This window comes from Arvicanthis niloticus, chromosome 18 (assembly GCF_011762505.2).
Source record: "Arvicanthis niloticus isolate mArvNil1 chromosome 18, mArvNil1.pat.X, whole genome shotgun sequence".
Classification (NCBI taxonomy): Eukaryota; Metazoa; Chordata; class Mammalia; order Rodentia; family Muridae; genus Arvicanthis; species Arvicanthis niloticus.
The window spans coordinates 36,788,274-36,816,154 of NC_047675.1; the positions used below are offsets into that span (position 1 = coordinate 36,788,274).

At 46.0% G+C, this 27,881-nt stretch overlaps 1 protein-coding gene across 3 annotated transcripts in view; it reads right to left on the bottom strand.

Moving 5' to 3' along the window:
- Il34 (interleukin 34) overlaps nt 1-27,881 on the bottom strand; it is a 62,428-nt gene that overhangs the window by 29,984 nt on the left and 4,563 nt on the right. Inside the window, exon 2 of one of the 3 annotated variants that reach the window (XM_076915893.1) lies at nt 6,758-6,868. The exons of the other annotated variants lie outside the window; for them this stretch is intronic. The gene's annotated coding sequence lies outside the window, so the exon portion shown is untranslated. The remainder of the gene's footprint in view (nt 1-6,757; nt 6,869-27,881) is intronic. 3 annotated transcript variants of the gene reach the window in all.

Here is a 27,881-nt window from a genome sequence, read left to right on the forward strand (position 1 = left end):
GAAGCAGAAGGGAAAGGTGCTCAGCTTTAACCCCTGGCCTCAGGAGTACGCACAAGTATGTGCACCTGCATGCACGCTCACGCACACACACACACACACACACACACACACACACACATACACACACACACACACCACACGTAAAGTGGAAAGCAAGAGGAAGACAACTGACTTCAACCTGTGACCTCTATAGGCATGTGTACACATGTACATAAGCACCTTCACCCACACATGCACATGTACACACACATGAACACATGCACACGTTAAAAAAAACCTAAAAGTAAAATTGAAAACCAAATATGCATTTGTTGCTATATAGAGGGTATGCCCATGCTGGTTAATCTTGTCAGCAACCTGGGTTTAGCATCACCATGGAAACAGATCTCTTGGGCACATCTGGGAAGGCTTTTCTAGGTTAGGCTAGCTGAGGTGAGAAGACCTGCCCTACACGTGAGTGGCTCTATCCAGAAGTCTTGGATCCTCCACTAAATAAAAAGGGGAGAGCAAGTTAAACAACACCATTCACCTCTCTGTGTCTCATCTGAGGATAAAACGGGACCAGTCACTTCACGCTCCGGCCGCCATTGCTTCCCCAAGCAACAATATGAATGAAGCTCAAAAACATCTGGAAAAGAAGCCAGATGTAAAAGATCGCATGCTTTCTGCATTTACTGGAATGTAAGAATAGGTGTTTTGTTTTTCTTTTCTTTCTCTTTCTTTTTCTTTTTCTTTTTTTTTTTTTTTTCGAGACAGGGTTTCTCTGTGTAGCCCTGGCTGTCCTGGAACTCACTCTGTAGACCAGGCTGGCCTCGAACTCAGAAATCCGCCCCGGCTTGGTTTTTCTTAAAGCTTATCTGTAGTCATAGATACCAACTGTAGTAACAGTTGGGCCAGTGCTGGTTGGAGCTGGCTTGAAAGAGAAATGAGAGAACTTTGTGGGACACTGAGAATGTTCCATGTCTTGTCTGGAGTGGATGTTACATAATTGTCAGGATGCCATTACTAGATAGGCAGTGAACTCCACCCTAACACACTCCAAGGGAGAGTTCACACACAAGTACCAGGAGCTGCTGAAACCACAGGAAGCTGCCCCCCCCACCTCCAGTCTGCAGAAAGAACAGAGTCCCATTGACACTCTGACTGTGAATCTCTTGCCTCCAGACCTGTGAGAGAACACAGCTGTGTTGCTATAATAAGCTATCAAGTTCACGGTCTGTATTACCGTACCACGCTAGCAAATTGAACAGTCCTCCAGGCTTTATTTTAAGTAAGCTATACTTCTGAACTTAAAAATAAACAGGAGCTCATTGGAATGAATCAGAGAGCTGCTGAGGCCTCAACCGGCTGGTGCTCCCTCCAGTCTGACAGAACAGCTTTTGGGGTATAGAGTCCAGTGTTGCACAGAAATTTGGAGGTAGCCCTCTCTGTGTGCTGCTAAGCCTGACCTGGCCCATTTCCTCATGCTCCCTGATGCCCTCTTCTGACCTTGGTGGGCACCAAGCAGGCATGCCGCACACTTACATACATGTAGGCAGAATAGTCATGTGTATAAAATAATAAAATAAATAAATCTTAAAAATGTCTTACACGCACTTGGGAGGCAGAAGCAGGTGGATTTCTGAGTTCGAGGCCAGCCTGGTCTACAGAGTGAGTTCCAGGACAGCCAGGGCTACACAGAGAAACCCTGTCTCGAAAAACAAAAAAAAAAAAAAAAAAAAAAAAAGTCTTAGACATATTTCCTTAGCCAGTATGCCCGCTGCACCTCAGATGTAAAATGTCCCACTGGAACTGGAGCTACAGACAGTTGTGAGCCACCATGTGGGTGCTGGGAACACAGCTCAAGGCCTCTGGCAGAGCAACAAGCACTCTCAAATGCTCAGCCATTCCTTCTAGCCCTCAAGAGATTAATTTTGATGTTTCGTTTGTGTGAATGTGTGGGGGCTGGGTCCTTAAAATTGGGGTTACAGGCAGTTGAGAGTCACCAAAAATGAGGGTGCTGGGAACTGAACTCTGGGCCTCTGGAAGAGCCGAACATTCTCTAAACCACTGAGGCATTAATACAGGCCTGGGAGTAATCTTCTTAAAGGCTCTCCTTTGGCGTCATGGTGAAAACCCCGACCCTGAGAACTGGCCCATCGCCTGTCTCAGCATACTCTGCACATGTCTACATGAGAATAGAGTCAGCCAAAGTCAGAGGACATTGGAGGCATAGACTACCCTAGCCCAGACCTCTACTGGGTGTGCTATCCACACAAAGCCTCCTTGCTGCATTTGCTGGCAGCCTTCCACATACTGGGGGAATTTTCCAAGCAGGAACTCTAACCTCACTGCATTCCACGACAAAGCCTGAGGGAGGAACTTACAACCTTCTAGCTCTGATGAGGAAATGGAGGGAGGGGAGACTAATGTGTCCCAGTCAGGGGCAGCGCAGTGAGTTCAGCTCGAACAGCCCGAAAAACACCAGCTTCTTCATTCTGATCTTATAAAAGGGTCTCGCCACATAGCCAGACTGCCTTCAAACTCTCGGACCTCTGCTTCTGTCATTTAATGGGATTACAGGCACTGTCCTTTTTGAAGATTTAAACTTTTAAAAAAAGTATGTATATTTGTGTGTGCATGTGTGTGTGTGTGAACAGGTGTCTGCAGGGTCTAGAAGAAGGACCCCCTGGAGCTGGAATTGTGTGGTTGTGAACTTCCCATTGTGGGTGCCGAGAACCTAACTCAGGTCCCCTGCAGGAGAAATTTGTATTCTTAACCTCTGGGCCATCTCTCTAGCCCCTACCCTGCTGTCTTAACCTCTGGGACATCCAGCTGAGTGAGAGCCACATGCTGAGATGTGACTGAGGACCCAAAGGCTTTTCTTTGTTTACAAGTCAGATCCTTTAACCATTTTCCCACATTTTGTTCTTCCTGAGACAATTACAGCAATAACTCCTAATCTGAGAACAGACCAGAGACTCCACGCCTGTTGGGACATCCTCCAAAGCATAAACAGAACAGAGTGTACAGGATGCGGGCTCTTGGGCTATACTCTCTGGGGTTTAAGATGACATTTAACGAAACCAAGATGCTGAGCTAGGAATGGCTGAGCTGAGACTCAGACAGAGGTTCCTAAGCTGGCGGGCAATTCCAGTTCTCTCTGTCCATTCTCCACTCCTGGAAGGAGCAGGTGCTGGGGATTCCTAGGAGGGCTCAAACTGGTAGCTGCTTACTTCAGGGCAGAGGTAGTGTACAGTTACCAACTCTGCATGTGCCTGCAGAGCAGTCCACAGTGGTTAATGACTCAGTCAAAAGAGCCTCTCCAGATGAGTAACGCAGGACACTAAAGAACAGAAAGGAATTTATTCCAGGAGTACAGGATGCTCAATATTAAGAAACCTTGTCATGTAACATAGTAATAGGCCTTAGCATATTTGTAGTGTGTGGAGCAAGTGCTTTAAAAAAACTAGCATCCTTTCCCGATAGAAGTTTGGATTAATAGGTAATTCCATGTTTTTAGATTTTTGTTTTTATTATTTTAAATTATGTGTATATGTGTGTGAGTATAGGCTTATGCAGGTGCATGTAGTACCCAAGGAGACCAGGAGGGGGCGTCAAGATCCCTTGGAGTTAGAGTCACAGGCACTTGTGAATTGTCCAACATGGACACTGGGAACCAAATCCAAATCCCTGCAAGAGAGTTGTGCACCTGATGGGTACTTTCTTAACAGGATGAAAGGTATGCGCCTCAGACAAAGACTAGAATTTGACTTAATTTAGAACCATTAGAATTTTCACTAGGGACCGGAACAGCACAGTACAGACAGGCCAACGTAGTCACACAGGCAAAATAAAAACATAATAGGAGGAAGTGAAATTACTCCCATTACAGGTAATATGACTATCAGTCTAGAACATCCAAGATCATCACAAATACAGTGAGAAGTCAGACGAAAATACCTACACAAGCAAAGGTCCAGCTGGCTCAGAACAAGCCTGACAGGCAGCCTGAGCCAGTCCCCAGAGCCTATGATGGAAGCAGAGAACTGACTCCAGAAGCTGTCATCTCTATTCTTTCTCTCTCCTATTTGATGTTAGGGGGTTGAAAGGGTGGAAGAAGAAAAAAAAAAACCACAAACCAAAAGTCAGGCTACAATATATATAATTAAATACTAGATTCTAACACTTAGGAGCAAAAAGAATAGATCAGACTAGCCTAAAAGAACTCAAGAAAAATATCTAATAAGATATATATCTTAAATATTATAAACCTTTTTTTTTCCAAGACAGGGTTTCTCTGTGTATCTCTGGCTGTCCTGGAACTCACTCTGTAGACCAGGCTGGCTTTGAACTCAGAAATCTGCCTGCCTCTGCCTCCCAAGTGCTGGGATTAAAAGCATGTGCCACCACTGCCTTTAATCTATTAATGCTATTATAAACCTTTAAGCCAGGTGTGGCAGGACACGCCTTTAATCCTAGCACTCAGAAGACATAGGCAGGCAGATATCTGAGTTCAAGGCCAGCCTGGTCTACAAAGTGAATCCAGGACAGCTAGAGTTCTGTTACATAGAGAAACCCTGTCTTGAGAAAACAAACAAACAAACAAAATAAATAAATAAATAAATAAATAAATAAATATTTTTTTAGTAGACAAAAAAATAGGAACATGCTAGATGTGGGTGGCACTTGCCTTTACTTCCAGCATTGAGGAGGCTGAGGCAGGTGATTGCTGTGAGTTTGAAGCCAGTCTGGTCTACATAGTGAGGTCTAGGACACATTCTACATAGTGGGACTCTGTCTCAAAAAAGAAGAAGAAGAAGAAGAAGAAGAAGAAGAAGAAGAAGAAGAAGAAGAAGAAGAAGAAGAAGAAGAAGAAGAAGAAGAAGAAGAAGAAGAAGAAGAAGAGAAAAAGAAAGAAAGAAAAGAAAAGAAAGAACAACTGAAGGGTTCAATTCCCAGCACCCACATGGTTAACAACCCTCTGTAACAGTCCTGGGGACTCTGACACCCTCTGCTGGCCTCCTTATGCACAGGCACACACATGGTGCACGGACATCCCTGCAGACAGCAAACATACAATAAAACAAAAACAAGCACATAAGCAAAGACCATGAATGAGAACGAATGGGCAGATTCCAAGGTAAAGAACAGCAGTTTCTGAAACACATTCAAATTTCTATGAGAAAAGATGGGGTTATGAAAAATAACTTATTAAACATCTTCTCCACATAGCAAAGAAAAGAGAGCCATCTGGGAAGAAACCCAGGAGGCTCTTTCTCCTGCTGCAAGCCAGGAAGCATTCCAAATGGATAAAAATTTTGAATGTAAAAATAACAGAAGAAAACACAAGGCATGTTTCCGTCATCTGAAAACTAGGAAGGCTTTGGTATCTAAGATTAAACATTTTAAAGTAATCAGTGAAGAGTCATTTGACTATGTAAAAATATAAATTTGTGCAGGACAGACTGACTAGGTGTGTGCTGCCAAGCCTGGTAACTTCAGTTCAATCCCTAGGACCTGCAGCATAGAAGGAGAGAACTTACTTCTGTACGTTGTGCTCTGACCTCTACATGTGTTGTGTGTCAAGCACACACCCCCTACCAATGCAACATAAAGAATAATTGTGTACTCCAGAGTGTGGAGAGGGGAGTTGCAGGCAGTATTCCTTGTTACTACCCAGCTCTCTGCCCTTGGAGAATACCCAATAAGTTTTATTTCTTTCTAAGAAAAAGGGAAGAGACGGAAAGGCTACATTTGGGAGCAACTGTATCCAAAACAAAAGACTGGTCCCAGATGTAAAGAGCTCCCAGTAATAAAGGAGAAAAGCCAACACTTCTATTTCTGAAATAAGTAAACAATGTGAATAAGGGTGCATACCTGGCGCTCTGGGTTTGATCTCCAGCAGGGCATAAACTGGGTATGTTGGTGCCCACCTACGATCATTGTAACAACTGTACAATGGAGTAGAAGGAATAATTCACACTTAAGTGTACAAGACTACCAGGTAAGGATCAGAAGTTCAAGGTCATCCTTGGCTACATGAGGTACACACTAAATTCCAGGCAAGGATACTTAAGAGCCTGTCTGGAGAGGGGCAGAATGGGAAGGAGAAAGGAGGAGCCGGGGCGGGGTGTCATTAGACTTTCATCAGAGACCCCAGACATTCTCTCCTGCCCTCTTCCCATTTGTCTGTGACTGGCCCAGCTGTATGTGGTCTCTGGAGATGCTGGTGCACAGTGAATGAAAGCTTAACAGAAAGGAGATGCCATCCATTGAACCATGGAGAAATTGTCAACCATGCCGAGTGAGATTGTTTGGTGACACAGCTGTTTTGGGGTCACCCATGCTCCTATATGCCCTAAATTCTCATTCATGTACCTGTAAATAAGCCCAATAAACCCACTGGCTCATCAAGCCAGACTTGCATGGGTCATCCCTTCAGCCCATCTGAGGTGAGTAGACTCATGCTCATGCTACCTCAGAAGCTAACGCAGTAGATAGTCATCAATAGTGCTTAAATACACTATAAATTAAAGTTCTTTCATAACACCTTCAAATGAAAGCCATATCGGATCATTATCATTCAGTTATCAGATGGGTACAGAGCCAGGCACCTGGCAACAGAACCCATTGAGGGAACAAATGGTAATTTCTCTCCCAAAGCTGACTGATGTGTAGTTTTGTGGAGGAAGAGTTGGCAGCATCTCTCAGAATTGCTAAAGCAGATACCTAGCTACCCAAGATTGGGAACCCACCCTGCACGTGTAATCCACACCTGCAGAAAGCCACTCGGGCAAGATGACTCTTCATGCTTCCTGATAACAGACTGAGAAGAAGGCAAGCAGTCCCTGGTCACCACAGTAGGGAGCACAACGGATTATCGACACTAAAATGAAGCACAGGGCCGTGTGAATTCTAGTTGCAAACTGTTCAGCAGAGTTCATATATCTGTGAAAAGGAGTCTGTTAGGATAATTCACACCCCAAAGTAAAAGACTGGCGGCTTGGAGTTTTCTCTCAAACAATGCATCTTTAAAGGAAGATGGTCTAAGCCAATGAGATGGCTCATCCAGTGAAAGCATTTACTGCCAGGCCTGAGGACCAGAAAGAGAGAACCGTCTCCTGCCTTCATACATGCACCGAAAGCTCCAGTTTCCTTCCCAGCCGTGTGGAACAGCTCACAACCATGTCCATTGTGAGTGTTGTGGAATCTGAGGTCCCCTTCTAGTCCTTATGGGCACCTGTGCTCATCTGCATATACCCACACATAGACATACACACGGTCACATAGTTAAAAATAAATAAAATATTAAAATAAAAGTTCATCTTTGTTACTCAAGTCTACAATATTCTAAGATTTCTTTTTCTTTTTTCCAGTTTTTTTAATACTATATTAAAAGCAGGTTTATTGGAAAGCTCCTATTGGCTAAGTTTACTGTTCACTGGCCCCAAGGGTTGAGGTCAGGGGAGTAGCCATAAGGAGAAGGGGGGAGGGGAGGGGAGGGGGAGGGGGAGAAGGAGAGACACTGAAGAGACTCATTTTTCTTTTTTACATTCATTCTTATTAGTTATAATTATGTGTATGTATGTGGTGTCTACAGAGGCCAGAGACTTTGATCCCTCAGAGCTGAACAGATGTATGTGCTGGGACTCAAACTCGGAACCATCTCCCCAGGCCCCTTATTTTCTTTTTTAAATTATATATATATATATATATATATATATATATATATATATATATATATATATATATATATATAAGCATACGTGTCTGTGAATGTGAATCTGGCCCCACGGAGGCCAGAAGAGAGAGTCAAATTCCCCTGGAGCTGGAGTTACAAGTGCTTTGTGAACTGCAGGGTGTGGGTACTAGAGTTCAAACTCAGGACCTCTGGCAGAGTGGAGGGAGGTCTTCCTTATGGAGTCATCTCTCCAGTAAGTCTACAATGCAACGGGCCTTTTGACAGGAAATAATAATAATAATCCTTGTCATTTAACAGACTTTTTTGTCAGCATCATAAAATTAGCTGAGAAATGCATGAATTACCAGTCCAGAAGTTCTGGGGAGCCAAGTCTTACGAGACTGATAGAAGACAGGATTCCTCAGTTACCTTCTGGGCCAGTTAAAGCTCGTCAGAAACAGTACTCTGAAAGTGCTACCTGGCAAGGGCAGGGACTGAGTGGTTATGGGATGTTTGTGGGAAGAGACTTTCCCAACATTGTTCTTTGTCCTGTGGTTTAAACCACATGAATATATTACCTAAGTAAAATATTAAAGAGGAAAAGAGAGAAGTTCGTCTCCTAAGCCTTGGCCAGGACCCACAATACCTACCCAGTTCCCTTTCTAATTTGTCATTAGAATGATCTGTCATCAGGTAACGCTAACACTCCCTAGCTGTTTTATTACCTGTAATGGCTCACTAACCTCCCACTAGACAGAGCTTACATGAATCTTACTCCTGGGAAACATCGTAAATTAGGAAGATTGGGGACAGCTCAGCCTCTGATGAACCTTTGTTTGTTCTTTGGCAGGTGCAGGGGCCTATGGGAAAGGGACACCAAACTTGCTCTCCTGCATACGTACAACCCCAGCTCCAAGGGGAGACTGCTGAGACATGAAGACTGCTGGATCTTGTTAGCTTCCAGCCTCTCAGACAAAACTCAAGCCCCAGATTCAGTGAGGGACCCTGCTTCAAAGAAAGGTTGAGAATGACAGACGCATTCATCTCTTTCAGCCTTTGTAGACAAGGGGACCTCCACACACTCGTGTGCACACACGAGGACACATGCACACAGATAAACAATAACTATCAAGATGGCTCCGTGGGTAAAGGCACCTGCTGCCACGCCTAATGACGTGAATTTGAAACTTAGGGCCACATGGTAAAAGGAGAGAACTGACTCCTACAGGTTAACCTACACACACACACACACACACACACACACACACACTGACATGAAATGAAAATTTTAAGTAAATATATTTCAAAACCTCAAAATTCAAAATAACAAACAACAACAAAACCCTCACTTTGCACCCAGGAAATGAGGCAATCAATCCTTGGCTGGACGTTAGGGCGGACATCTGCCTCCTTCAAACTTCAGTGTGCTTAGAGAGGCCCCTGACATATGGAGCAGGTGATGAGTGACCATAATTCCAGCTACTCAGGAGACAGAGACAGGAAAACCACAAGTTCAAGGTCAGCCTTGGCAGCTTAGTGAGAATCTGTTTAAAAAAAAAATATATATATATATATATATATATATATATATATATATATATATATATATATATATATATATTTTAAGAGCTGGGAACTCAGTTGGGAGAGTATTTGTCCACGGTTCCCAGCATGAGCACAGAGGTGCTCTCCTGTAGAAGCAGGAGGATCAGAAGATCAAGGTTATCCTCTTCTCTAAAGCAAGAACTAGGCTAGCCTGGGCTACATGAAACCCTCTCTCAAAAGGGAGGCAAGGTTGGGGGTTCAGCTCAATTGTAGAACACGCACCTAACCTTTGTACGGTAACACCTAACAGAGCATTGTAAATAGGTAGAGAACCCTCTGAAAGGCTATGGGAAGACAGGGCCCTACACTTTGCCCTCAGGATTGCACGTTAGGACATCCGAGGCTCATGGATTTGACTGTCCAACAAGTGCCCACTGTTGCAGGTTCTGCTGCTACTGCTGCTGTGGTGTGTGTGTGCGTGCGTGTAGTGTGTGTGTGTGTGTGGTGTGTGGTGTGTGTATGTGTATGTGTCCAGGATTTACAGGTGAGAAAACTAGGATTGGGGGCAAAAGCAAGCAACCTGCCCAAGGTCACTAGGACAGTGACGGCAGGCTATATGGAGTGGCTGCCATCTTTTAGGACACTCACTGGCCCTGCCTCCATCCCAGATATAAACTAAGCCAGTACATGAAGCCAAATCTCTAAGCCAGCAGTTCTCAGCCTTTTGTTTGTTTGAGACAGGGTTTCTCTGTGTAGCCCTGGCTGTCCTGTGTCCTGGAACTCACTCTGTAGACCAGGCCGCCTAGATTTAGAAATCCATCTGCCTCTGCCTCCCAAATGCTGGGATTAAAGGCGTGCGCCACCACTGCCCGGCTTGAATCATATCTTATACCACTCCCTCTCCTTCAAATTCATGGTCTCTCTTTTTCTGTTGATTGCTGTTGTGTATGTATATGTGTATATATGTATATGATGTATCTGTATATGAATATGTAGATACATTACTGAATATAACCTTCTCAGACCATATAATGCTACCTGTGTGTGTTTTCAAGGCTGACCATTTGGCACTGGACAACAAATTGACATGCTCTTCGCTGGGAAAGGAAACCTCTCCTGCTCCCAGCTTTCCTCAGTTGCCTATAGTTTTTTGTGTAGGGTTGAAGCCTCAGGGGCTTTTCCCTGTCCACTTTGGTTCATTGGTGAGCTCTCTCTCTCTCTCTCTCTCTCTCTCTCTCTCTCTCTGTGTGTGTGTGTGTGTGTGTGTTAATGAGCTTTGAACAAAATGTATACTGTAACTGAGTCACCTTCTTTTCCAAAGATGCACACCTCTGACAGGGGCTGCTGTGGGACTCTGAGGAAGACAGCAAGCATGTGCCTGAGGCTATGGGTGGCAGAGTCAGAGGGGAGCTGGGGTGGAGAAGCTGAGATACCTCCTTGTTGCTGGCTCAAGACTCTGAAAACCCCCAGATTTATACTGCATGTGTTATTTTGTAACGTTATAACACTAACAAGAAAGCTGTTGAGAGCTGACCAGATGGGTGGATACAAACACTTGCCATGGTAACCATGGTAACCAAGCCTTGAGACCTCAGTGAAACCTCAGAACCCTCAAAGAACTGGACAAGTAGTGCCTACCTCTAACCCCAGTGCTCCATCAGTGAGAGGTGGGAACCAACCCGTTCGTGGGCCAGCTATCCTGGACTACTCAGGACAGAAGCAGAAATAAGAGGGGACCTTGCCTCAACCAGGCGAAAGAGAGGAACTGAATTCCAAAAGTCACCATACATGGGAGGTGGCAAGCAGCTTGGAGTTCCAGCCCTCAGGAGGGCCCGGGCAGGAAGATCTGGAGTTAAAGGTAATCCTTGAGAACGTAATGAGTTCAAGGCCTGCATAAACTACATGAAAACTTGTCACAAAATCAAGCAAAAATAAGTAAACAATGAGTTCCATAAAGTCTTCCCAATTGGAGGAGTGACCCTGACCCCGGGGGTGTAGGGGACAGAGACCTGCTGTTTCTGAAGCCCAGCCCTCCTTGAAGCAATGGAGGCTGGACTTGGCAAACAGAGAGGATTTGATGGATGTCTACTCTTCCTTCTGGGTCCAAATCTATTCCTATCTAATCGGCCTCCAAACCCATGAGCATAGGCCAGTGAGCTGGCTTATCAGATAAAGGCACTTACCACTAAGCCCAATAGCCTGAGTTTTTACCTGGGAACCACATAGTGGGAGGAGAGAAGAGACTCTCCCAACTTGTCCTCTAGGCTCCACATATGCACCATGGCACACATACGTGCCCGTGAGCGCACACACATAGACATAAACAAAAAATGGAATTTAAAAATTGCAAAGGTGAGAGACAAGGGAGGCTACAAAGTATCTTTTTCATTTCTAGAACATTCTTGGAATCTACACTTAGACTAACCACTAGCTCTTAGTAGCCTTTGAGAACCACGGCTTGCTCTGGCCTTCCCATCTCCTCTCCCAGTCTTCTCCCCCAAGACCACCTACTGTCCCCACCAACCAACTCTTCTCTTCATCTGCTCTCCCTCTGACTACAACAGAGGTTCTCAACCTGTGGGTCACAATGGGGGTCAGATGATCCTTTCACAGGGATGGTATACCAGATATCCTACATGTCAGGTAATATTTACATTACAAGTCGTAACTGTAGCAAAATATACAAAAATTATAGTTATGGAGTAGCAACAAAAATAATTTTATGGTGGGAGGAGTCACCACAACATTAAAGGGTTGCAGCATTAGAAAGGTCGGGGCACCACTGTTCTAGAAGGTTCTGTGCGGAAGGTTTTCCAGCAGACTCAGTCTTGCTCATTCAAGCTTCCTAGAGATGCTTCCTTGGCTCACACAAGCCCCAAAGCCACTTGCTCTGTGGCATCTTCAGCAGTGGGCACACTGACATTGCCACAGGTCTACTCCGTGCTGTGCATCTCCTGATGAGAACTGCCCCTGAGGGACAGAGCCTGGTTCTATTTTATCACTGTGTTTCCTAGCTGGACAGAGGAGACCCTGACCCCCTGAGAAATAAAATCTCAGTGAATGGATTGGATGTCAGGACTAATGGAAAAGCCCAGCCAAGTTAAATAGCAGTTAGAGGACCCTCCTCCCCCCGCCCCCAATAGCTGGAGGAATACGGTGCAGGCCTGGGTAGCATGGGTATTGCACCCCACTAGCCATGGTGTGATGAGAGCCTCTGAAGTCGACTTCCTCTTTTAGCTTGCATCTCTAGTGTGGGTGGATGGTGGCGTCCATGGGGAAAATGCTCTCTTGGGGGAGACTGTTGCCCATTCACACTGCAGTCAAAGTTCCTTGTGCCTCTCTTCCTGAGAGAGCTTCAGGGCTCACACCAGCCTCACAGGGAGCATCATTAGGGAGTGACCAGGCTAAGTCACCCTACTGCAAACTGAAACCAGAGTAGAGGAAATGTCTGCAGTGCCCAAGCTCTCCTTGTCCATCTGTGTACAGGCGTGTTGCATGTACATATCTATATATGTTTATGTGTATGTGAGGTCACATGTGGGGGGGGGGGGACAGGGGCATGTGGAGGCCAGAAGACAAAGCCTCAGGAACACCATCCACCTAGACCAGGCTGACCTCGAACTCACAAAGATCCACCTGTCTCTGCCTCTCAAGTACTGGGATTGAGGGCATGCAGCATCACATCTGGCTCATCCATTTTCATTTTGAGACAAGGTCTCTTACTGGTCTTAAGCTTGCCAATCAGGCTAGGCTGGCCAGTGAGCCCCAAGGATCTGTCTGTCCCTGCCCCAACTAGGATAACACATGTACAAGAATGTACCACCACGCCACTCTAGAGTAATATAACAGTAACAATGGTTCTGAGGGATCTAATTCAGATCCTCACAATTGCATAGTTGAAGCACTTAATTGTCAAGCTAACTCCCCACCCCAAGTCTGGTCTTAGTGAGGAACCAGACACAGCTGGAGGCTCCTGGCTCCAAAAGCCTAGTGTCTTACTACCATGACTTCTGTTTTCGTTAGGGTTTTACTGCTGTAAACAGACACCATAACTAAGACAACTCTTACAAGGACAACATTTAATTGGGGCTGGCTTACAGGTTCAGAGGTTCAGTCCATTATCAAGGCAGGAGGATGGCAGTATCCAGGCAGGCTTGGTTCAAGAGGAGCTGAGGGTTCTACATCTTCATCTGAAGGCTGCTAGTGGAAGACTGACTTCCAGGCAGCTAGGATGAGGGTCTTAAGCCCACACCCAGAGTGACACACCTACTCCAACAGGACCACACCCACTCCAACAAGACCACAACTCCTAATAGTGCCCCTCCCTTGGCCAAGCATATGCAAACCATCAGAGCATCTTAGGCCCAAAGCATTACATTAACAGTTTTAAAATCAGTCAAGTTCACAAACTGAGAAGGGGAAATCCTATTATCATTTCAGCAGAGTCAGAAAATGTCCTTGACACAGCTCAGCAACCCTTTCCTGGTTAAAACTCTTAGCAAACTCTGACTATGAAGGAGAGCTTCCTCCACCTGTGACAGCAGCCAGACTGTGAAAGAGGCTTTTCCTCTGGGACAAGACCTGTGTGTCTGTACTCGACACTTCTGCTCAGCCTTGTCCAGTACAATAAAAAGAAGACAGAAAGCAAACAGACAAAAAGCTAAGAACACAAACATTGTAAAGGAGGGAGATGACTGCCCTGATTTCTAGGCCGTCCTGTTATATGGAAAACCCTAAGACATGTATAAATCCATAAACCTTATGAATGTGTTCAACAAGGCTGCAGGATATGAAAGCACCACACAAAACTATAAAAATAATATTTTAAGCTAGGCAGGGTGGCATATGCGTGTAATCTCAGCACCTAGAATGTGGAGACAGATGGATTAGATAAATGCCTCTCTTAGCTACACACAGTGTTTTGAGACCATTCTGAGTTACATTAGACTTTGTCTTTTTTTTATATAAAGAAGACACACCAGGGCTAGTGAGACAGCTCAGTGTGTAAGCACACCTGCCACCAACCCTGACAACCTGAGTTTCACCCCTGAGATCCATTTGGTGAAAGAAGAGAACCAAGCCCTCAGAGTGGTCCTCTGACCTCCTTCTATGGCATGCAGTCCCCAACCCCCACACACCCAAGGGGCTGGAGAGTCAGCCCATCAATTAGGAGTATACACTGCTTTTACAAAAGCCCCGGGTTCAGACCCTAGAACCCACATGGTAGTTCACTTCTGTAACTCCAGTTTCCGGGGATCAAATGCCTTCTTCTGGCCTTGGCAAACACTACATGCACATGGTTCACAGATATACATGCAGGCTAAACACTCATATACATAAAATACAAAAAAAAAAAAATCTATTACATTTAAATAGTCTAGTAACAAAGGCCAGAAACAACTGCACTGCCCATTAGGAGATAAATGGGTTAAAAAAATATATCCAAATAATGGAATACTACTTGGTAATAAAGTCAATTATTATGGGTATAGTAGCTCAGATGATCTCAGATACATTGTATGCATTGGTAGAACCAGATCTTTCAGGCAGTGGTGGCACTGGTTTTTAATTCCAGAACTTGGGAGACAGAGGCAGGCAGATCTCTGAGTTCAAGGACAGCCTGGTCTACTGAGTGACCAGGATGGCCAAGGTTACACAGAAATCTTGCTCAAAAAAAAAAAAAAAAAAAAAAAACATAAAAACAAAAAAAAAAAAGAAACCTCAAAAGAAAGAACACCCTTTATATAATATTAATTTTAAACAGAAATCTGAACTCGTCTATAGCAACAGAGAGTAGGTTAACTGTAGCTTAGAGATGGGGTGGGGGTGGGGTGCCACAGGCCTGAGGAAAGTTTGGCAATGATTGACATATTCCTTATCTTTTTATCCCATCTCTCCCATTCCTTCCTCTCCCTACCTTCTCCCTATCTTTTGTTTTGTTTTGGTTTTTTGTTTTGTTTTGTTTTTCGAGACAGGGTTTCTCTGTGTAGCCCTGGCCGTCTTGGAACTCACTCTATAGACTAGGCTGGCCTTGAACTCAGAAATCCACCTGCCTCTGCCTCCCAAGTGCTGGGATTAAAGGCACGTGCCACTACTGCCCAGCTAGACTTTGTTTTTATTTTGTACAAATGGTTGTTTTGCCTGCATGTGCATCTGTGCACCCTGTGTGTGCAGAACCCTCAGAGACCAGAAGAGGGCGTCAGATTTTGTTTTCTTTTGTTAACTGCATATGATTTGAAGTACCTAGGAGAGACAGAGGTGGAGCAAAGGGTACCTAGGGCTGAGCAATGGAGTGGGCGGGGAATGGGGAGCTATTTAATGGGTAGAGTTTTTGTTTAGAGATAATCATAGATAGTAATGATGGTTATACACCCTGCAGGCCTTAATGTGACTGAATTGTTCACTTAAAATGGCCAAGTGGTAAACTTTATGTTATGTATATTTTATTACTACTATAAAAGTTTTTAAGAGAGGTGGATATGTGGTGTATGCCAGTGATCCTAGTACTTGGGAGATGGAGCCAGGAGGATCAGGCTTTAAAATCCAGCTTCAACTACATAATAGGTTCAAGGCCAGCCTGAGATACTTAAGTCATTGACTGAAAAAAAATTTTTTAAAAAGAGGCTGGCAAGATGTCCCAGCAAGTAAAGGAGCTTGCTGCTAAGTCTGATGATCTGAGTTCAACCCCCAGGGTCTACATGACAGAGGAGGGAACTGACTCCTGCAAGTTGTCCTCTGACATCCATACACAGCATGGTTCACATGCATGTGCACATAAACACAATAAATAGGTATATGAAAAATGTTTTTTAAAAATTCAAAAGGACTCATGTATAAGTAGACCCTTGCATATGGGGAGAGGGCTAGGGGTTGAACTAAGATCCTATGCTTAAGTCAAGACACTTCTTAGTCTCTGTTTTCAAAGAGACCCAAAAAAGGATTTCATTCCCATGGGGACAGCCAGCTTTCTATGCAGCCAGGACCTCTGGGAGCCAGCCCCCCATTCTGCTACAGCCAGCAGCCCTTGGCATCTGTTTCACTGGGTACAGAAATGCCCTCCCCTCCCCCACCACAAAGAATCATGCTCACCTGTGCACCTGTAAGGACACACACACACATTCATTCAGGCACCCACAGGCACACATGTGCACATAGAAACATACCTACACTGCACAAACACATGCATGCACATGCATACATACACATTTGTACACGTGCACTCTCATATCACTATGCAAGGCTGCCCACTCCTGTCCACCCGAGTTCCTGTGAGCCCCTGCTCTCCTCCCTTAACCTGCCCAAGGGGTCCTACACTCACTGTGCACCTCATCTTGGTGAGGCTAGGAACTTCTCAGATGCTGTACGTTGCCTGGCACCCCTCGCTCCACATATTCTCCTGCCCTGTCCCCTTCACCCCCACCCCCACCCCTGCCACCTCCTCTCCATTTTTTTTTTTTTTTTTTTTTTTTTTTGAATCACCCAGCACAGCAGATCAGATGCCGGCTGGGACTTGGACTGAGCCGGTCAGTTTTTCACCATTTCAGGAATGTCCCTGGAGGGGAACAATGGAGAAATGGAATTCTTGGTGAACAGAGCAGCTTTGTTCCCTGTTGTCTGGGTGTCTTCCCCACCCCCCAGCATGCAGGGGTCCAGCCACGGGGTTGGCTTTGCACTTGTTGACTTTGGGTTCATGTCTAATTTTTCCACGGATGCTGTAGGGGTGACACACCCTGGCCCATCCACGGACCTGGCCCTCTCCTGGGGCTCTGTCACACCCCACAGCCTAAAACCACGGAACTGATTACCTCTTTGGGCTCACACCTCCAGATCCTGCTGGAACAAGAGCCTCCCCAAATTCCAGGCCCCCAAGTCAGAGCATCAGTCAAGCAATGAATACCAAAGTGCCTGCTGGAGAGGATATGGGTGCCTCTTCCACTCTCCTGTATCTGCACTGACAGTTGCGAGGGGATGTGATTGTGGTCCCTGATTCCCCAGGCCAAGTGGATGGGAAAGTGGCCTCCAGCCTCCTCATTCTCTACTCTCCTTACCATAGCATCATCCTGCCAAGGTCACACACAAACTCCCACCCTACCCCTCCTTCTTCTGCTAACAGACCCTTCTCACACAGCTCACGCCCGACATTCCCATTTCGCTCTGAGCAGCAGTTAGAAAGCCTAGAGCCTCTCTTGTATGCCCAGGGGGTTGGCACACAAAGATGGAAAACTCTGAGCCCAGCATCTGGCACTGCCGGGATGCCGAGTCACAGTGAACAAGAAGCCAAGAGGGAGAGCAGAGCAGTGGCTCAACCAGCCCAAACAGGCACAGAGAGGGAGGAGGTGGAGGGGGGGGGGGACTCACAGATACAGAGAAACCTGTTGGTAGACTGCTTGCCTAGCATGTACAAAGCTGTGGGTTCCATCTCCAGCACTGTGCACACCAGCCGTGGCGGTGATCCTAGCACTTGGGAGGTAGAGGCAAGAAAAATAGCAGCTTTGATACATAGCCAGTCTGAGAGCAGTCTGGGCTACATGAGACCCTGTCTCAATACAACAACACGAGGACGACAACAACAACACAAAGCCAAGAAATGGGAACTCATCTCCTTTCACAGGCCACTCTTGAGCGTCTATGAGAAGACAGGCAAAAGATAGGAAAGGCACGGTTCTTCCTGAGGGGTGGTGGAAGCTGATTTCCTTAACCGTTGACGTGGAACCCAGCCTAGGGAGGGTGGTTGTTCCAGAACTTCCAGAAGCACTGACCCCAGGGTCAATGATCCACGGGTCTCATCGGCCCTCAGCGGAAATTGAGGTGTCAAGGTACCAGCTATATTCCCTTTCCCAGCCTCCTGGTGAGACTCAGGCACCAAGCCTCAGTCCTCCAGAGCATAGGAAGGAGCACAGCATGAAATCACCTCAGTGTTCCCTGCCACAGTTCTACCATTTGTGTGCTCTCTTCCAGACACCTCTGTATGTGTGTCCACTGAGCCTCCTGTTACCACAGCAGAGGCACCCAACGCACCTCCCTGCCTCCAAGGGTAGCACACTGCACATGCGTGCGATGCGTTGGATGACAGGCACTTTGACATTCAGCCTGGAACCTCAGCATGTGACCTGACTTGGAACCAGTCTTGGCAGACCTGACCTCCATGGTTCATAATCCCAGTGATCCAGAGGCTGAAGCAGGAGACCAGTTACAAATTCGAGGCCAGCCTGGGCTACATTAGTGAATTTCAGATCAGAGTGATACAGTAAGGACCGAAAGATCAAAATAATCTTTATGGATGGCATTAATTAAGATGTGGGCAGATTAGGACACGATCAAAATCAGATAGCTGGCGTCCTCGAGAAGACCTACACACGGATAAAAGACTGTTTGGTAACAGAGTGGAGATAAGACTCAGCAGCACAAGCCTAGATTGCCAAACGTTGGCCGGGAAGGATCCTCCTTTGGAGCCCTGAGAAAGATGAGCCTGCTGATATTCTGCTTCCAGGCTCTTTTATTTCCAAAACTGGAAGAAAGAGAGGAAACATGTTGACAGGCTGTGGAAGCTTAGAGAATGCTGATTCATGCGTGGCTCAGTCTATCTGGACACCTGGGATCCAGGCTCCCTCACCCACCAGCTGCTGAGTTTGCCGCTGTACAGAGAGTCTGCCTGCTGTTGCCAGCCGTTAGCCTTTTGTGGCCTTTTCCTTTTTTTTTTTTTTTTTTGTATTTAATTTTTCATTACATTTATATTTATTTATTTATTTAGCATGTTTGTATCATGTGCACACTCGTGCATGCATATGTTTGCCGCTGGCACGCATGTGGAGGTCAGAGGGCAGCACATAGGTGTAGGTTCTCTCCCTCTATGGTGTGGGTTGGAGTGATCAGATCTTTCAGTTTGGCAATGATCATCCACTTCTGGCCACCGGGCCATCTTACCAGCCCCCTTTGCAGTCTAAATCTTCTACAAGCTATGCTGCAGTGACCGTCCACACAGGCAGCTTTGTGGGGACTGTTATTACCTATCAGGAAGCAGAATTTCTGGGCCAGGGAGTACACTGCGTACATTTCTATATGTGTGAAAATTAAAACAACAGCCATCCAAGGAGATGAGAACAATTTAAATTCTGACAGGCGACCTGGGAGAGTTGATTTCATTGGCTCGTACTCTTGTTTTTGTATTGCTTTTGTGTGTTGTTGTCCCTTGTGTTCCAAACTAACGAGAGTGAGCAGACACAAGCGAAGTGAGCCCTGGACTTTCCTGTGGTATCACTGCAAAGAAATGATATTGTTCTTTGCTGTTGTTTAAAAAAACATTATGTAGCCCAAGCTGGTCTGGAACCCTCTGTACAATCCAGCCTGGTTTCTATCTCAACATCCTCCTGCCTCTGTCTCCTGAGTGCTGGAGGTTATTGGCATGGCTCACTGTTCTCAGCTATAATACAATAATATCCTTAAAAATATTTTATTACATTGGTTTGCTTTTAGGGTTTGTTTTGTTTGTTGTTTGTTTTGGATAGTTGGATGTTTTGCCTGTATGTGTCTGTGTACTCTGTGTGTGCCTGGTGCCAGCGGAGGCAGAAGACAGTGTCAGAACCTTGGAACTGGAATCAAGCAACATGCAAGTGGGACCCATCAAACTTAAGTAGATGCTGTCGCAGGACTTCAGCTGCCAACTCCACAGCAGAGGGAGAGTCTGGAGACAAAAGGGAAAGGTCACATTCTCCCAACCCAGTCACCTGTTGAAACTAAAGAACAGAAGAAAAAAGGGAGGGAGGGAGGGAAGGAGGGAGGGAGGGAGGGAGGGAGAAAGGGAGGGGGAGAGGGAGAAGGGAAGGGAAAGAGGGAAGGAAGAACGGTAGGTAGGCAGTAGTCAGAGGGCAGCTTGATTGATCTAGTGCTGTTGAAGTGACCTTGGGTATCCTGCAGGTTCAGAGTTTGAACACAGATTCTGTGTGTTTGAGCTTAACTATATCAGGGTAGGTACCCCTGGCTATGACACAGAGCCTCTAGTCCTAGAGGAGAGCAAATCCACCTCAGATATGCTCAATTCTATACATCAAAAGCTGTGTATATAAAGCAAACCAACCAAACCAAATATATGTAGACATACATATATTTTTTAGTATACAAATATATGTATATATGTATATATATACATATATACACACACATATATACATATATATACACAGATATATACACACATATATACACACATATATACATATATATACACAGATATATACACAGATATATACATATACATATATATACACACATATATTTGGTTTGTTTTGATTTGTCTTCTGAGTCAGGATCTCACATAACCCAGGCTGACCTCCAGTTTTCTATGTAGCTAAGGATGACCTTGAACTCCTGATCTGTTCCCCAAGCGCTGGGACTATAGGTATGTGCCACCACACCTATGATTTATTCTATTTTACTTCTGTGGTGCTGGGGACTGTGCTGGAACCTTCTAGGCATGTGTTATGACCACGGAGCTCATTCCCAGCTTTGATTAATTTTTAAACAAAGCATTAAGAATTAGTTTAAACATTAAATTTTCCGGAAATTTCGTGGGTTTTTCAGGCAGACAGGCAAGGTTCAAGTGCTCATGTACCTGTGACATCTGACTCAGCTTCCTCCTCTCTCCTCTTTCCCCTCCTGCTCTCGCCCCCCCCTTCCTCCAGACAGCCATTCCTCACAGGGCTGGGTCAAGAGCTCAGAACTCTGACACTATTGTGTGACAGTAAGCAAATGGTGGCACCTGTAACACTTCCATGGACAGAGAAAGGAGTGCCTTATCTCTCACCCTGCAAGAGGGAGAGGCAGTGAGCAAGACCAAGCCCCAGCCTCTCCAGAGAAGCATCTCATGAAAGCCACTTTCCTGCCTGTAGGGAGACATGGAAAGCACCTGGCTCCTGTCCAGCCTCAGCTGGTCCAGCTGGTCTACAGCCTAAGACTCATCAATCATTGGTGCCTGGGCCAGCCCTTCCAGGGAAGCCATCCAGAGGACTAAAGAGCAAGCCACCCAGTGCAGGGAGAGGGAAGGAGCCCAGGGAGAAAGGGGTGCTACCTTCTTCCTTCTGTGAGACTTTGGGGGAACCCCTAAGCAGCTTCTCCATCCATCATACAGAATCCCTCCCACAGCTCCACCCAGGGTAATGAGGAGGCCATAGGAAGGATAGAAGAGAAGGCTTGCATGTCTGTAATCCCACAGCCAGTGAGAGGACCCCATCACTTCCCTTAGACCCAGCAGCCAGCCCAGATCGTCAGACCAGTTTCCTCAGCTGCTGGACCAACAGCCCTACTTTATATGATGGGCTTCCTGACTCCTGAGCTAGTGTCTATCAAAGGCCTTGCTCCCTGCCTGTCCCCGCCTGGACCTCCTCCATTGCAGCTGTGGACACTGCAGCCATCCTACCAGAGAGCCGAGTCAGAGGAAGCCCCTGAGTCACTGCTGCTAGGACGGCATTTGTCGCCCAGCAGTTGCTACAATGGTGCTAAGGCAAATCCTGGTCTTGGCATCGAGAGAGCTGGGTTGCAAATGCATAGTTAGTTAGCAAAATTACAGAATGAACTGAGCTCAACACTACGGCAGGACTTTGAACCCTGGAAGAGAGTTATCCAGAAGGGTCCATCTCCATTCATTTTTGGCTTTGAGACAGAGTCTCTTGTAGCTCAGCCTAGCCTCGAACTCACCACATAGCCAAGACCTGGAATTTCTCTGAGCGTCCTGCTTCTGCTTCAAGTGCTGGGGACTAAAGGCACCCACCATTATGCCCAGTTTCTCCAGTGCTGGAGATCAAACCCATGGTTTCATGCATGCTGAGCAAGCATGCTACATCTAGTTAATGGAATAAGGCGGCTCCTGGTCAAGGTTATTGTTGCCCTCAGATCCTGTAAAGCTGAGCAGGCTGAGCCTTGCTCCCAGGGAAACCAGCACCCCCTAACGGTGTGAAGCCAGCCAGGCTGGAATCGGGCAGTGCTGACTCTCTGGTCAGGGATGGGAATGGACTATAGCAGCTGGCTCAGGACCTAGCAGAACATCAGGACCTGAACAGGATGCCAAAGGACTGGTGCAGCCAGCTTGGGAGGGGTGGACCGGGAATCAGGAGCTCCGGCCATAACCCATAGCTTCTGGCTCTCTTGGGCAGCAGCTTACCCCAGGCCCGGTTCTCAGCTGGTAATAGCACCTGTGGCACAGTTGAGGCCGGGATTTGAGATTCAGCCTGTTTATATTAGTGCTGGGTGTGGCCCAAGGTACACCGAACAGCTGTGACGGCTGTCATTGTATGTAAGGCTGGGGTCAAGGTTTGTAGCAACTCCCCCGCTGTGCACACACTCGCTGCATATACCCTTGGCCTGGACTGATCACATCAGAAGGGCACAGAGCCTCAGGGACACACTGGCTTTGTCCTCAAGTCATATGGGAATCTCCCCTGCAGCTCGCTCACCAGTCCCTCCTGACTTGCTTCCACTGGGAGAGAACTCTCCAGTCCGAGAGACAGCCTGTGCTACAGTTTGGTCCACAAGTTCTCTACCCTGCTCACTGCCCTTCAGCTTTCTTGCCAGGGACTTTCCAATGTGTGGAATCCACTCATTCATAAACAGTAGGAATCCCCGAACGGGGGCTCCAGTGTTCCTCCAGGAAGCCTCTCGAAAGCCCCAGCCTCTCTCGCCCAAATCCGAGCAGCTCTTGAAGATTGAGCATCTCTTCCGTGCAGGAGTCTGCAATGCTGCCTGAGGCAAGAGGCTTGGTTTCCACAGACCCGGAAACCACAAGTGTTCGCGTGTATTGCCCCACTCAATCCCCATAGAACTGTGAGAGTTTTTTGTAAAATTGTGGTTGAAAAAAAAAAAAGCTAAGAAGAGCAGGAGGTGTGACTCTGTCTGTAAGGCACTTGCTTAGCAAGCACAAAGCCCGGGGCTAATCCCAGCACTTCGTAAACTGGGCATGGCAGCTCAGATGAGGCCAGCACTGGGCATCTGGAGGCAGGAAGCTGAGCATTCCAGGTAATCCTCAGCCTCTCATTTTAATCATTTTTCAGTGCACAGTTCAGTGGCATTGAACATTCATGTGGCTGGGCAGCTCCTAGCCCCACCTAGCTCCAGAACTTTCTTAGCTTTCTGGGCTTCCACTCTTTCTGGTTTCTAGCCCTGTAGATCATACAGTTTTTATCCTTTTGTGTTGTGTTTCAATTATTTCACTCAGTGAATTGTCTCTTCCTCCTCTTCCTCCTCCACCTCCTCCTCTTCTTCCTCCTCTTCTTCTTGGTTTTTCAAGACAGGGTTTCTCTATGTAGTCCTGTCTGTCCTAGAACTTGCTCTGTAGACCATGCTGGCCTGGAACTCACAGAGATACTCCTGCCTTTGCTTCCTGAGTGCTAAGATTCAAGGCGTGAACCACCACCCCTCTGCCCATTTCCTTCTGTTTTAAGGCTGAATAGTATTTCTCTATACAGATATGTCCCATTCCTCTATGTATGATAGGCTGCTTCTTACCTTCTGGTTAATAAGAATGTGAACATGCTAGGAACATGGGTGTATAAATACCTCTTGGAGACCATGCTTACAATTCTTTTCAGCACATATCCAGATGTGGAAGAGATAGTAATTCTTCCTTTGTTTATGGAATGGTCAGTGTTCCCTTGCACTACCAAGAGTACACAAGCTTGCTCTCTCTCTCTCGCTGTCTGTCTCTCTCTCTCTCTCTCTGTCTCTGGGCTCTCTCTTCCCTTTCTCTTTCTGTGTGTGTCTATCTGTTTCTTTCTGTGTGTTTCTGTCTCTCTTTCTCTGTCTTTCTCTCTCTGTCTCTCTCTTCATAGCCATCTTAATAGCCATAGTCTGTAGAAATGCCCTTTTCATTCCATTTTATGGCTTCATGTTACAGGTGTTGCAGACAGCAGGAGGAATGACCAGGATTCAAGCCCAAGGCTGTCTGCAGCTGTCCAGTTTTCTGTCCCATCCTCACTGGTCAGCGTTCACTGTGAGGCCCCACCATTCAGAGCCTGCCAGAGTAGAGAGGAGCTGGTGGTACAAAGGGGGCTATTCCCTGGAGCTGTAAGACTGACTCCAGCCCTCGGATTTCCCTGGCCAAAACAACCCTGAAACTAACACTTGAGGCCAGGCCGACTTGGACAGGTAGGAGTTTGGCCTCAGGGCTGGCTTAGTTATCTGATAGGCCAGGATCTGCCAAGTGACTCCTGGATTACCATGTGGTAAGAGAGACTGGGTGCCACAAAGGTTCTAGAATCTACTGAGGTCACTGAGGCGGCCTAAGTGATGGAGCAGCTCAAGGCTGAGCAGGCCTGTCCACTATCCTGTATTCCTGCCTTCTCACTTCCCACCTGCATGATCCTAAGCAGATTGGGGCTATCTGGGTCTCATTTCTCCATCTGTGGGGGATGGGGAAAGACTGACTGGAGCTTTGCAAGGAGCCATGAGCATTGACCAAGCCCAGCCACCAAACACTGCCTACCATAGCTGCCTTCTCCTATGCCACCCTTACCTACCCCATGATGCTAGCTCACATGTGTATCATGCTTGCCTCTTGCCACTTGCCTCTCCTCACTGAAGACTGGCAGAGATTAAGGGATCAGTCTTCTAGGTGACTCCTTTGAAGAGGAACACACATGGTACCCAAGCTTCTTTTTTTTTTTTTTTTTTTTTTTTTTTTTTTGGTTTTTCAAGACAGGGTTTCTCTGTATAGCCTTGGCTGTCCTGGAACTCACTCGGTAGACCAGGCTGGCCTCGAACTCAGAAATCCGCCTGCCTCTGCCTCCCAAGTGCTGGGATTAAAGGTGTACCCAAGCTTCTTAAAGGTAAAATAATACTTATTTGGGGAAAATAAAACCAGAGTCATAGATATGTGCTGCAGCTCTATTCAGAACAGAGGCGGGCTGGAGTACTCTAAATCCATCCACCTGAAACGATGACTGAGTGTTGATAGGCGTCTCCATGACATACTGTCAGATGCCGAAAGAGACAAACCGTAGGAAGGCTTGTGGATAAGTGATCCTGTGTGCCTATACATGCAAACTCTTACGACTCTGAGCACGGCTGCCTCATCATAGCAGTAGCGAGCATGCTCCTGGGAGATGCTTTAGCCTAATCATGCATTAGCAAGCATGTGGCAGGGTTTTCTCCAAGTTGAAAGATACGGTATGTGTATATGTATGTGAGTGTGTATGTATATGCACATATATGTAGACATATGTGTTTCATCTGTCCCTTGTTTCTGTTGTTTCTGTCTTTGTCTATACTGACGAAATCTACTATGAATCATCTAAGAGCCTGGGAGAAAAAGCCAGCATGTGGGGTCCACTTCAGACCTTCAACATGAGACGCCCCATCTTAAGTCCCTGCTGAAAGTTCCTGTGCAGTTATAGTGTGTGTAAGAGGTGATGAAGTATAGCCTGTCAGGAAAGTTACACAGGCTTGTAATCTTAGAACTCAGAAGCCTGAGGCCGGAAGAAGGCAAATTCCAGGCCAGCTAGGCTGCCCATTTGAAACTGAAGACAAATGATTCTTCTTGTGTGTCTCTGAATTAGCATTTTAAAAATCATTATATTTATTTAGTGTGTGGTGGGAGGATGGAAGGGCATTTTGCAGGAGTCTGTTCTCTCTCCTTCTAATCTGTGGTTCCTGGGAAGTGAACTCAGATCATCAGGCTTGGATGCAAGCCCCTTTGCCTGCTGAGCCAGCATGCCAGCCCAAGATCTCTCATAATCTAACATAATAAAGAACAGTAAAGCTAACAAGAGGCTTAAGAAATGTAAGATTCGGGGGCTGGAGAGATGGCTCAGTGGTTAAGAGCATTGACTGCTCTTCCAGAGGTCCTGAGTTCAATTCCCAGGAACCACGTGGTGGTTCACAACCATCTGTAATGGGATCCGGTGCCCTCTTCTGGTGTGTCTGAAGACAGCTGTATCATATACATAAAATAAATACATAATTAAAAAAATGAATAGAGCGAGAACCAGGGAGATAGCCCGGTAGTTATGAAGGTCTTTCTTCCGGAGGACCTGGGTTTGGTTCCTCCATGTGGTTCACATGGTGACTCACAACTGTCCATAACTCTAGTCCCAGGAGATCTGATGCCCTCTTTTGGCCTCTATGGGCATTGAATGAATGTTGTGCAAAGTCTTGCGTGCAGGCAGAACACTACCCATATACATAAAAAAACAATTAAAGCAGGTAGCAAAAGCAAAGTTGGCCAAGTGAAACTACATCAGAATGTAAAGTTTGGGCAGCAACTGACACGGAATTAACTGTGTCAACCAAGAGGCATGGATAAAGAAATGAGTGATTTAAAAATTAAAGAATGAAGAATGAAGATGTGGTGTGTGTGCGTGCATGCGTGCATGTGTGTGTAAAGTTTGTTCATGCAGGACATAACCAACACAGTGAAAGAACAATTTGCAGAGTGAAGAAAATATGTATGAATCCAGCTGATAAGAAGTTAATATCCCGAATTTATAAAGAATTCCTTCTGCCAGGGCAGTTGTAGCACACGCCTTTAATCGCAGCACTTGGGAGGCAGAGGCAGGAGGATCTACAGATCAAGTTGCAGGACAGCCAAGGCTAAACGTTGTCTTGGGGGAAAGATCCCTTCCTATAACAACTTAATTAAGTGAGACACCATACTTCCATCAGGTGGCCATTATCAACAGTGACCGCCAGAAATAAACTTCAATGAGGATGTAGAACCATGGGACCCATGAGCAGTGTATGGTGTGCCTCAAAAAAAAAAAAAAAAACCCAAAAAATTGAAAATAGAATTAGCGTATGGCCCAGCAAAAAACTGAAAGCAAAGACAGGAAGGGAAATTTAAGTCACCCGTGTTCATAGCAGCTTTCTTCAGTATAGACAAAGACAGAAGCAACTCAAGGGTCTATAGACAGATGAAAGGTATATGTATGCATATATACACGCATATACATATGTTAGTACATGTATATGTATGCATATGTACACGCATATACATGTTAGTACAGTATATGTATGTATATGCACATACATATATGTTAGCACATGTATATGTATGCATATTTATATGTGTATGCAAATGCATATACATTATATATATTACACATACATATACTGTGTCTTTCAACTTGAAGAAGAAAACCTTGCCACTTTCTATAGCCTGGAGGAAACCTTTGTTAAGTGAAATGCACCATTAGCAAGAGATTGCAACTTCAGTCAGAGGAGTGGTTAAACCAGAGAGAGAAAGTTGAAAGGTTGTCATCAGGAGCTGAGGAGAGGTGCTGGAGACCTTCTAGTGGGTAGCGTTTCTGTTTTTGCAAGATTGCTTGCACAAACGGTGTGCATTCACTCAACACTGCAGAGCTGTAAAATGGGGAAATGACTGAGATAGAGAAAAACACCTGCAGAGAGACACCCAAGGACACAGGACAATGAAAGACAAGGAAGTTGGAGCGTGCTGGCTGTCAAGGATGAAGGAGCTCTGGGCAGGGGATGATTTAGAGGACATGTGAATGACCATGCCAGACATGAGGCTGGGTCCTGGTGGCAAAATCTTGAATCCCAGTTTGGCCTTTCTTGGGCTGTGAAAGCTGATGGGCAGATACCCTGGAAAGGTTTATAATGGGGGATGATTTTCCTCTGTAGCTGCCAGCAAGTCCCTGTCTGTCTGACTTTTCAGGCTCATCACCAGAGT